Here is a 13754-nt window from a genome sequence, read left to right as displayed (position 1 = left end):
ATCACCTTTTTACAGAGTAAAAACTTATTATATTTTAAGAATTATATTTATATTCTAAATATAATTATACACCGAAGAGCCATTACAATATGACCACCCTCCATCTATAACATTGGGCTCGCCCAGGTTTTCATGGTTTCTCGCCGAGGAACAATGTTTTCATGGGGCACATTAGGACCCATAATCCTCATAGAACAATCCCTGACGTCTGTAAGCTATTTGAACATAGTTGCAGACCAGGTTCACCCATTCATGGCAACAGTTTTTCCTGCGGGGGACGGTGTTTACCAACAGGATAATGCACCATGTCATAAGGATCGAATTGTAGGGGAACATTCCAGCGACTTTCAAGTCATGTCTTGGCCCCCAAATTCACCTGACCTTAATCCAATCGAGCATTTGTGGTCCTACTTGGAAAACCAAATTCGTGCTGCCATGCTACCCCCTCGCAATGCGAGGGAATTGCAGGACCAGTTGGTGAGCGCTTGGTACCAGCACTTGTTTACGTTCGTGTATCAATTGGTAAACATTGTAATGCAATACGTTAAAAATAAATACAAATAGGAAGTATATAAAAAATCTCCTGAATAAAATCCATTACATGTAAGTTTAAATATAAATGTATTGCCTATAAACTCGTGCAAAACATGCAATTATTAAAACACTACAGTGCGTCTAATAATTTGAGCATTATTGTAATATACTAATATAATGCTTGATATAATAATTCTACATTTATATAATATATCGCTTTATTTGTACAATCGTCGAATTTATATTATATATCGTCTAATCTAACCAATGGATATACGAACGTAAACAAGTACAAGATTTCAACCATGCAAAAACAATAAAGCTGTATAGTATCATCTGATAATTATAATTTTGCGTAGAATCTTATAGTATGTCTAATAATATGACCAGGAACTGTATAAGAAAATTTATGCCTATAAGTATTTGTTTCGAAATGTTTTAAGATTTGATTTTGTGATATTCAAGCAAACTACATTTTAAATTTAATTTTAAGCATTAAATATAGAACAGTAGTTTTTATGTTGTACAAAGACGAAAAACTATCGTTGACACATGATTTCATTAAGAAAAGACAGTTCTATGCATGAATGGGAAAAAAATACAAAATATTTTATTTAATCATTTTCTTTTGCTCGAAAAAAATATTTTTGTTTAAAGCATTGGCTTTTATTAAAAGACAATAAAATGCTAAAACAATCAGAGTTCAAATATTTTTTTTAATCTTTTTTTCAGAAATAATTCTGACGCTTCTTTTGTTTTTCAAATGAGAAAGCGTTTAAAAAGAATGTTTTACCTGACATTCTTCACTACTTGCATTTTTTTTTATAGAATAAAGAAATAAAAGGAAACTTTTTCTCTGATTTTTTTCCTTGGTTTCTTTTTCGTCTATTTTATTTTTAGATATTTAAATTCTTCTTCAAAGTTGATATCTCTTGAGACCCCAAAAGGAAGTTCTTTTCCCAAAAAGAGGCGTAAAAAGTTTTCAGTGACCATGATTTAATAAAAAAAAATAACTTCTTCTTTTACGCCATGTTAAGGATAAGAAGAAGACATGAAAAACTTCCCTGGAATATTTCTTTTTCAATTTTTATCTATTTACTCAAAATAAAGTGCTAGCTAAAGTTTTTTGAAGAATATTTCTAAGCAATTATAACAGTACATAATTTAAATAAGGTAACGAATAGCTTCCTTTATCATTTTACATCAGTAGATAATGCATAGATTCAGTGAATCAAAATAAAGTACTAACTAAAAACTGAAAAGTTATTCGTACTAAATGATAACAACTAATGATTATTTTTTAAAAGAAAAGGAACAAGTTTATGATAAGAATAACTTTCTCTATGATTTTATATCAGTTGATAACTGCATAGATTCAGTGAATCAAAATAAAGTGCTAACTAAAAATTGAAAATTTATTCGTGCTAAATCATAATAACCAATGCTTTTTTTTAAAAGAAAAAGAACAAGCTTATGAGAAGAATAACTTTCTTTATCATTTTACATCAGTTGATAAATGCATAGATTCAGTGAATCAAAATAAAGTGCTAACTAAAAACTGAAAAGTTATTCGTACTAAATGATAACAACTAATGATTCTTTTTTGAAAGAAAAGGAGCAAGCTTATGAGAAGAATAACTTTCTTTATGATTTTATGTCAGTTGATAAATGCATAGATTCAGTGAATCAAAATAAAGTGCTAACTAAAGATTGAAAAATTATTCGTGCTAAATCATAACCAATGCTTTTTTTTTAAAGAAAAAGAACAAGCTTATGAGAAGAATAACTTTCTTTATAATTTAATATCAGTAGACAATGCATAGATTCAGTTAATAAAAATAAAGTGCTAACTTAAAATTGAAAAGTTATTAGTACTAAATCATAACAACCAAGGAGTTTTTTTTTATTTTTAGAAAGAAAAGGAACAGGCTAACAAAAAATACTTTAACCAATTGAAATAAGAGTAAAGTATCAAATCTAATTATATTACATTAACACTGGGGACGCATAGAACATAGACAACGCATAGAACTCAATACACAAAAGTATAATGCTTGCAATATACTAGTTGAAATAGGGTAAAATACGTTTATTATATAATAAAATAAAGGAATAGAATAGTAAATAAAAATTAATAAATTGAAAATAAAAATAATATGCAGCATAATCTCAATATCTCAAAGTTGAAGGAAAGCTAAAAATACTTCGAGATAGCGAGTTTACGTGATAACAAGTTCAGAACTAAATATGTACGAAAAAGTAGAAAAATAAAATCCAAAATCTTAAAATCCTCAAAGTCTTAAAAGATTTAAAAATCTTAAAAGCAGGTAGTACGTATATATTTATTAGTAATCATGAAACATAAAAATGACCACTAATAAATATATACGTAATCATAGTTGACTAAAAGCTTAAATACAGCAATAATAATTATATTTTTAAATGTAAGACAAAAATAATTATGCATTAAATAGAAAATAATTAGTTTGCAATAAATTTACATTGTGATTTTTCCAAAAAAAAATTTTTTTTTTCGAAAAAAATTTGGCGTAACAAGATTTTGGGAAGAAATTCTTTGACATAGGAATTCAAATTAACCTCAGGTGGATATATAGTGCTATGGGGAAAAATATTTTTGTGACAAAACAAAGTTTTTGAAATATCGGGAGTATAGTGTACTATTGTCAATTTCATTTTGCATAACTGTAATTTTTTAATGTAGTAATTACTGCGTAGGACAGCTGTTTGATATCCCATACAGACGGTGTAAAAATATTATTCAACTTATTTTTTGGAAACATTCGACAGCTAATAAACTAATATGAGTTCTGTAATGTGGCTTTTATAATATGAAACATGTTTGGCAAACCAGTAACTTTCTTAATATTCGAATAAAATAACACAGAATCAGATAAAATTTAAATTAACCAGAAATTGAATCATTTTTGAGAACATAATGTTAATGTCAAAATTAATATTTTAGATATAGTAGAAGATTTTAATTTTAGACTTGAAAAGAAAATTACTACATCATACCTGCCAACTCTTCCGGATTTTCCGGAAGATTTTATTTTCATATTTAAAGTGGTAGTAAGTATATACTATTTTTCCTCTTATAAACTTAATTTTTAGATGATTTTGATCACCACTATTCTTACAAAAATTAAGCACATATATTAATATGCGTTACTATCATGGTTGTTAACTTAAGTTTTCTCAAATACAACGGATTTGTTTGCTTAAAATAGAAGTTTTAATTCCATTTTAATACCACTGGGAAAAATGATAATGGAAGGGATTAAAAGTTGGCAGGTATGCTACATGCTTTTATACAAAACATATTTTTTCCGTACAACATATGCAGACTGACTTTAATAACTCCTCAACTTTTCCAATTAAAGTACGGTGATCAGGAAGTAATAAAAATCTAGTAATAGTAACAAATTAAATTTAAATTTCATTTCTAATATGGAAAAAGTTTTTAATTAGCAATGTAATATTAAAATACTGAGATTTTTGTTTTCTCAGTTAAGAATAATGATATATATAAGCTTCAAGATCTTACTATTAACTTTTATTAATTTGAACTTCAAAATGCTTTGCTTCGATCTTGTAAAAGCTAAATGAGTAAAATTTCCCCAAATAAAAAGAAAAATGTAGATAAATTGTATTTCGTTATTAACTTTCAAAACCCTATTTTCGATAAGATCAAATTTCATAATATTTTTGAAAATTTTAAAAAATTGCTTCCATTAAAACATTTTAACAGAATTAAGAGCGTTAAGCATAATGAATCTCTTGGTAGAACTATATTTAATTATAATGATGTTAGAAAAATTTAGCTAGGATTAATATATTCGATTTTGTATGTCACTGTGAGGAAGAGAAATATTTTGATTTTGTTGATAAGAACTCTTCATGAACATATTATTACTGGTAATTTAAGTACTACAGTAATCTTAGAACTTAGAAATTTAATGATAAGAGGTACAAAATTTAGACCCATTTACCATATATTAATTAGTAAAGTTCTAAAATTCATTTTTTAATGACCTCAATAGTTTTTGTTTAAAGATTAAAAATGATTTTTTTAAAAATGGAATTCCATCCGACTTAAGGTAAAAAGCAACTGCAACATCACATTAAAAGGACTGGCAGGTTTTATCCAACATTATCAAAATTCCTTACTGTGAAAATACTTTTTTTATACCAAAACTATGATTCCTGGAAACCTATTAAAATAATAAATATTGTTCTCAGCAGGAATAAGAAAGGAAAAAAAAACAAGAAAGGAAATGAAAAACATGAAGAATAAAAAAAAAGTTTCTCTGAAAAAGGAGAAACACATATTTTTAATTATATCGGAACTTTACAAAAAAAAAAGTTTTTTGTAATTCTGCTTCCAATAACCAATTACTTGAGAGATTAATTTTTCTATAAGAGAATACAAAAAACAATAGTTCCAGAAAAAAAGAATATCTCGTTTTTTAGTGGTAGTACTTGTTCTTTCTACCAATTTTTAAATAGTTTACTCTGGGCTTTTCTAATCTGCTGTAATTATATATCAGAAATAAACTGATTTGTTGGTTTTCACTCTTCTGATTTTTTTATCTCATTATCATCATCATCATAGTTGGCCAGACAGCCCAATGTGAGCCAATGCCTTCCTCTGAAGAATTTCTCCACAATGACTTCATACTTATCTTAGATCTCCAATTCTTTTTATTAATTGCAAGAAAATCAGACTCCACTGAGTCAGCCCATCTCAACCGTGGTCCTCCCCGCTTTCTTGTTCCAGTGGGTCTAAGAAGCAGTATCTTTTTTATTGTATTGTCATTACCCGTTCGAATTACGTGGGCCATCTAATTCCTTCTATTCATTTTTATGCATTTAATAATATCGTGTGGTGTTTATAAATCTTGTACAGTTCAAAGTTAGATCTCCTACTCCGGTTATTGTATTCATTTACACCCACAAGTATACTCCGCAAAATCTTTCTCTCAAATATTGCGATACAATTTTCCTCCACTTTTGTCACTATCCAAGCTTCAGAAAACTGGCCGGATAACAGTTTTGTAGATTGAGAACTTTGTTTTTCCAGAAAGAAACCTAGATTAAATAAACCTTCTCAGCCCATAAACAGCCCTATTTGTCAGACAGAGTCGGTTTTTTATTTCAGGACTCATTCTTTTGTCAATAGTAATAAATTGATCCTAAGTAAGTAAAACTCCTTACTGTTTCAAATCTATAAGAATCTACACTGGTTATCATAAATTAAGGAAAAATCACAAAAATAGCGATAACTCTTTCAAAAGTAAGCCAAACCGTGCAAAATTTGCATATGTTGTCCACTAAGAGTAGCTGAGTAAAATTGCAATATGCAAATTAGTGGCGCTGCACTCGGCTTACGTCATCTGCCTGGAGCATAAAAGTCCAAGTTTGAGAGAAAGCACACAAATTTTACTGTGATTGCGACATTGAAAATCTGAGATAGCCAATTCGTAATAATGACCTCTAGGCATCATTTGCCTGAAGAACTACGATGGAGAGCCATCGGGAGACTAGAGGCAGGGCAGAGTCAATCAGAAGTGGCCAGATGGCTAAATGTGAGTCCATCTGTGGTTCATAGACTTTGGAGGCAATTTCAAACCACAGATTCGGCATCTAGGAGGTTCAGTCAAGGACGGCCAACTGTTACGACCAGTGCCGATGACCGATATTTGACATTAAGTGCACGCAGGAATAGAACCGCTACTCCGACACATCTTAGATCCTCTCTTGCTGCAGCCACCGGAAGGTTGGTGTCAACGTCAACTGTGCGCAGAAGGCTCCACGAAGGTGGTCTGTATGCGAGACGACCAGCCATTTGCGTGCCGCTCACATCACGCCATAGGAGAGACCGTTTGCAGTGGGCCCGACAACATGTCCACTGGACGTCAGATCAATGGAGGCCTGTTCTCTTTACGGATGAGTCCAGGTTTAGTCTAGAAAGTGACAGTAGACGTTATTTGATATGGAGAGAACCTGGGACCCGTTATCATCCATCAAACATCCGTGAAAGAGATGCATACGGAAGAGGCAGTGTCTGTGTTTGGGGAGGCATATCCTTAGGAGGGCGCACATACCTCCATGTCTTTCCAAGGGGAACCGTGAATGCTCAGGTTTATCGAGACAACATCCTTGATGCTTATGTGCGCCCATATGCCGGGGCAATTGGTGATTGCTTCCTGTTACAGGACGATAATGCAAGACCACACAGAGCTCGCATTGTTGATGATTATCTTCAACAGGAAACAATTACTCGCATGGAGTGGCCAGCTCGATCCCCGGACTTGAATCCTATCGAGCACGTTTGGGATGCTCTAGGGAGGCGTGTATCTGCCATCAATCCGCCCCCTCAGACCCTTGCCACGCTTGCAACTGCTTTACAAGAGCAATGGCTCTCACTTCCTATTGAACTGATAGACCGCATAATTGAAAGCATCACACATCGCTGTTTGTGCTGTATTGCTTCTAGAGGCAATCATATTCCATATTAAAGGTACTTTTTCTATTGCAAACCGATACTTCCAATTTGTTTATTTTATACATGTGCTAATTTCTATACTACTATTAATGTCTGATAATTTCTTTTTATGTTGTTTAATACCTTACTATGTGTTGTATATTGTGGGTAAGTTTCATAAAATTCCATGTGTAATTTCTTGAGTTATCGCGATTTTTGTGAATTTTCCTTAATTTATGATAACCAGTGTATTTCAAGATAGGGGTCAGGGACTATGTTTCTTGAGAATAACATATATTTTGTTTTCTTTACATTTATGACCAAGTCCATTTGTCTTGCAGCCACCTCGATTTTTTATCTGCAATAATAATACGTTTTTGATCGATTTTTGTTAAATTTAACTGTAATATTTCTTACTCGCAACTTTAAACTGAGAATCTTTTTAGACATTTTAAGATTTCACACAATTGCAAATCTTACACATTTCTCATAAATAATATAGTTTCTTTTATAATATTATTATATTATTCATGCAAATAAATATTTAATAGAACACTTCAGGATTTTTATTTTCATTTCAAGCAAAACTATTTTATTAACTTTAACTTTAATCCTGCTATTGAACTGTACAATGTTTCTGTGTGTGTTCATTTTAAGATTTCACACAATTGCAAATCCTACACATTTTTTTACAAATAATATAGTTTCTTTTATAATATTATTATATTCTTCATGCAAATAAATATTTAATAGAACACTTCAGGATTTTTATTTTCATTTCAAGCAAAACTATTTTTTTAACTTTAACTTTAATCCTGCTTATTAAACTGTACAATGCTTCTGTGCAATTTTATTCTACGTATAACTTTAAAAAAAAATATTTCGTATATATCTTAAAATTGTATTCATTTAAAAGTAGTAAGTGATTCATGTTTTACTTTTTTGACTTAGTTTTAATCCAAAAATTGAAATAAAATTATTTGAGCACTTTTGAGGCATTAGAAATTGACAGTTTAAATAAATTAACTCGTTTAAACAAATTCCAATTGGAATGTTTGATTAAATTAACTTAAGAATTTGATTCAAATAAATTATTTCAAAACAGTTTATATTTTTTTAACCAAATCTTTTAAATTCTCTGACCTTCTCTTGTCGATTTCAATGCGTTGATTTCAATTGCGTCAATATAAATGCGAATTAAAAAGTGAATAATTTTTTTAATTACGACTTATTCATATGAAATGAATGAAAAATGAATCATTTTATTAATTATGACTTATTCATATGAAATGAATGAAAAATGAATCATTTTATTAATTACGACTTATTTATATGAAATGAATGAAAAATGAATCATTTTATTAATTACGACTTATTCATATGAAATGAATGAAAAATGAATCATTTTATTAATTACGACTTATTCATATGAAATGAATATACAAATTCGTATTAGAGCTTACACGTATTGGAGCTTAACGAATATAACGCAAGAAAACGTTATATTCATTTAGTTCGAATCATTAAAATCACTAACTAGTTCTGAAAAAGGGTGATTCGTTTTTAAAAAAAGAAAAGGATAAAAAAGGATTTTACTGTAAATAGTAACGACACCCGAGTGTCCGTACTTTTAACTGTTACTTGATCTTGAATTTGTAGCAGTGTATAATTGGAAAGAAAAGAGAAGATTTTTTTTATTCTATGGTTTTTCTAAGAGAGGCAATAACATACTTTCCAGGAGTCTTTTATGTATGAAGATGAAGGTTGATGATGTCAAGAAAACTACTGAACACATTGGTGACCAGGACATGATGTGAGCATGCCTACCTTGACAGAAACTCCCACATCGATATAACTTATCTTGACAGTAACGCCCATGTAAATCTGAACACGCCTACTTCGATAGATGGTCCACATTGAACAGTTGACTTACTACTTGTGACTGCGACATTATCCCTCTCCTCGCGACGTTGCTACTCAGTCTCGATCACGCACAACGTATACACTCGACTGCTAAAGGCAACACAGGAGCGACCACGACCGAGAATTTAATACAGCTCTCATGATCAGCACTAAAAAAGAACGGTGATCTTAATACAGCTCTCCCGCCCTCTCACAAAACAGCAATGAATCAACTAGTGATATCCCACTCATCGAATTCTATCACAGATAAAAAATTCTAGTGGGGGATTACAGTAGTGTATCTACCACTATAAAAATACAATTCCTATTCACTAGTACATAAACCATATTAACTCGACTCTATGTTGGGGTACCTTTTCATAGATGAAGGTTGACATTGTCGATGTGACTGCAGTGTTACAAATTTTGTTACTTAAATATTTTACGCACTAATAATTAGAATTTTTAAGGGAACATTAAGACCGAGTCCTACTGTATAAAAATCCAATCGAAATTATCCAGAGTTTTCGTCTTTATTATTTCCGTCCGATAGATTGTAATTTATGAGACAAGAAGCCTCAAATTACGGTAAATGGCATCACAAATGATTGTGAATAATAGGTACAAGTACAATTACTAACCGAATTAATTAAGTTTGCTTATACATATTACAGACCCAGTTTTTAGAAACTCTACTATGTAGAATAAAATAAAATAATTAAGAAAACTAATAACATTAATTAGAAAATTTAAAGCCAGCTCTTTTGTTACAATCAGTATTTTCTGTCAATTTTTCTAATTATATACATAATGGATAGAATAACAAAAATAAATTATAATGAATAATTAATTCCAGTGATGCCTGCTACAATTCCCTTTTTTAATTTGCTAAGTTTAAATACTATTATCATGTCTTTGAGAATGATATAGTATTTATTTTTACAAATTTGCATTAGCTTGTTATTTTGTTTCGTTCTGAGATGCAATAGCAATTCTATAAATAAAAATGTTCTACATTAATAAGTTTTAAATGAAGAAAGAACACATAATTACAATGTTCATATTGTGTTCTTCATAAATCTGTTTTACTAGTATTTAGTGGTTACTTCATCAGTGTATTTCTCCTTTGGAATAGGAAAGTTGTTTACATTCGTTCAGTTAACATTTATGTATCTAGGAGTTGTCGTATTGAAATAACTTAGTGGCGCCATCTGAGTTTCAAATGAAGAGCAACCAGAATGTTTTCTGAAAATGTTTTCAGTAAATTTCAGTGCTGCCATCTTGTGTTATTTTTCAAGAATACAAGTAAATCAATGCAAAAGGACTCCAATATCGTGAAATTTAAAAAACAAAAGTTCAGTAATACATATTAATAAAGAGACAGACATTGAAGTGGCCTATGTATGAAAAACGCCTGTGTGAAAAAAGAGGTATTACGTATTTGTTTACACCAAGCCGATATTACTTTAATGTTAAAAAAAAAAAAAGTGATTTGACTTCTAATTCAAATTGTAAAAGTCTTATTCTATATGTTACCGTGAAGGACCGAAATCAAGAGAATGTCAACTTTCCCCGGTGAATGTCAACAATCACATAGTCGCTTTGGTGAATGTTCCGAAATATTTGCTACATCCGATTTGATATTCATTAATTCGTTGACATTATTATATTTATTCGATATTTGAATATCTGATGTATTCAAAGTGTAGTGTATCTACCACTACAAAAATATAATTCCAATTCTCATTTAATTAATGAAAAAAAAAATTATAATATGTTTGTCCGATATGTAATAAAAATATTTGCATTCGAAATCCTCAAACCATAGATTAAATTAGAGTAAACATTTTTAGCTGGATTAAAAACAAATATGTTTAAATAGATACTTTAAAATTCTTTTTAACATCTTAAATAATTCGAGAAGAATATGTAGGTTGAAGTTAACATATCATTTTTTAAAAATATTATTAGTTAATCATAACAGTGTGTCTAGAATAAAAATATGTTAGGGCCTATTTTATTCAAGTGATCAATACTGATTAGCTGTAAATTAGAAAAAGTGATTGTTATATCTATTTATGTCAAAAAAATTTATATGCATCTATATTATTTTTCTAAAAGAATAACATTCACACTTGTGATGTTGTTCATAATACATTTTTCTATCTCAACCGAATTTCTCATTGTTTATTCAGCTTCTTTACTTTGGTTTTTATTCTAGTTCGATTTGAATTATTGCGTAAATTTCTTGTTCATTTCTCTAAGCAAGCTATAAGCAAATCTAGTTACTATGATATATCCCTGCGATCAGCTTTAAGCCCTTCAAAAATCTTCTGAGAAACAGCGCTTCCGTTATAAAATGTTCTAGTTATTTCTACTCAAGAAATTTTTAAATTTTACACAAAAATAAGTGTTCGGTATAAATTGTGAGAGAAACATTTTTTAAGACGTCAGGATATGTTAAAAAAATTCGAACTTTGATAAAATTGGCGATTTGTGGAAAAATATTGAAAATTTTCATTACTTGCATAATCATTGCAAAATTAATAAAACTAATTGTTCATCTATTTTTTTAAATAACTAAAAGTTTAATAAACTTCATTTTCTATTGAATATTTTTGTAAGCTAGTATTTGACATTGCTTGCACTTTGTTTTCCTTTTGTATAAAAACAATCTTTTTTTAAATTATTTATTATTTATATAAGTACCAAAAACTTAACTTCTATCAAAATAAATATTTGACCACAACTGATTAAAACAATTGGAACCGTATTTTGTATATTTGAGATATTCCCTCAAACTCTTAGGCTTTAAAATCTCAATTCCTTCGTAAAAAATGTATGTTATTGAAAAAGTGCAATATTGAATTTACTTTTTTAATTTAAAAAACATACTATGCGGAAATTAATACCCATGCAGCATAAAAGGGCAAATAAACATTAAAAATACGTTAGTAATACGTTATAAGGTTTTGTAAAAATACGTTATAAGGTTTTCGACTTATAACGTTGAAATTACGTCAATTATGCGTCATGATTTTCACCATTGGTTCATTCGTTAAAATGTATACGTTAAAATAACGGCATTTTAACGTTATCAATTTTCCCTTTGAATATTTCCCTAAAAAAGCGTATTAAAAATACATTATTTTAACGTTCGCTTTTTACCTATTTTTCGGCAGTTTTTTAAAGTCGTTTTACTAACGGAAAATTGACGTTTTGTTGCATAGTTATATTTACGTTAATTTTTTGGGGGGATTATAAACGTAAATTTAGTGGTAAAATTGTTTCCAACATAAAGGCTGAATCTGTGAGAGAAAAAGAACGTTTCTTTTACATCTCTCTTAAATTTGAATAAACTGAACATTGTGGATTTTTTTTTAATTCATATATTATTTTTAAATGTATATAATTATTCTTTTTTATTTAAACTGGTTACAAATATTTGTTTGATTATAATATTGAATCCGCTCATTGTCAGTAGCTGACAAGGGAACTATGAGTTTATATATTTAATATAAAACTCTCGAACCGTTAAAAGTGCATCAGTGAAGATAAATACGATCATCATTAGACAAACAATTATATAATGGTTTATTGAAGTTATACATCTTATGCGACTTCCAACAAGGTTGCGTTAAACGCTTAACGCTACATTTTTATTGGTCGGGAAATCACGTGGTAGGATCCAGTTTTCCCTCATTCATTACCATATTGTTTTGGTTCTCACTAGCATAAAAGTCATAAAAGTATTGTTTTTCTATAAATGTTTTGTTAGTTTGTTTTGATGCACATATACTTTAATAGGGTAGTATTTTTTATTTTCAAATTTAGTGGATAACAATTGTAAAAAATGAGTGAAAACAATCCCACGGACAATGCCACGGATTTAAGGTTATGTCAAGGTATGTCTCTTGTGAATATCAATTGACTGTCAGGTTTCCTCGTTTGAAATTACATTATGACGCATTCACATACATTATTGATGCAAATACATTTTCCATGGCGAGACGATGAGGCAACCACAAGCACTTCCACTGGTTCAAGAGGTCCAGGAGGGAAAAATGCACAATAATACCGTTATTACAGAGCACGGAAGCGAGCGGAGCAGGAAAAAGAGTCGTTGAATATAACTAGTGATCCTTCTACGACTGCTGATTCTTCTACAATTAACGTCGCAGGTTACGAAGTTTAACTTCTTCCGCGAGGAGGGACTCCTCGCACTATTTTTTTTTATTTTTTACGTGCGCACTTTGCCTATTAACTCGATAAGAATAACAATCTAAAAATGGGTCATTTATTGAAATAAATAAATTATTAAATCATAAAGATTAATTTTCAATCTGCTGAATAAAATTTAAAGTTCAATTCATGTGTCCAATCTTTCTGCAATCTTTTTCAATCTCTGCTACATCTTTCACTTCAAAAACTTGTCAGATTAAACAAGAATGATGGAAAGTTATTCTCTAATAATTTTTTAACCTTTTAAATCGCTTGTCCAGGGAATCCATAAATTCTCATTGTTGTAAGTGACAGCAATTTTAAGATGAAGGGAGGAAAAAAAATATCTATCTCAAGCAACGGTTAGGAGAAGGAAAAAAAAAGTAACAGGGAGAAAGGAACGATTACTGCCCACTCACGTATTTGTCCCCAAATTGAAACACGATTGCGAACAGATTCATCTTTTATTCAAGAGGACAGAAATCGAGGAGGTATTTCTCGTCATTACTCCATATCCCGATTCGCTATTTCCAGCTATTTGAATTGACGTGACTGATGACGGAAACACGTGACGCCATCTGGGCCTATCGCT

Source organism: Parasteatoda tepidariorum, chromosome 10 (assembly GCF_982258835.1).
Source record: "Parasteatoda tepidariorum strain Cologne lab strain chromosome 10, Ptep-v5.0, whole genome shotgun sequence".
NCBI lineage: Eukaryota > Metazoa > Arthropoda > Arachnida > Araneae > Theridiidae > Parasteatoda > Parasteatoda tepidariorum.
The sequence above is the reverse complement of the archived record's forward strand: the minus strand, read 5'-3'. Positions refer to the sequence as shown.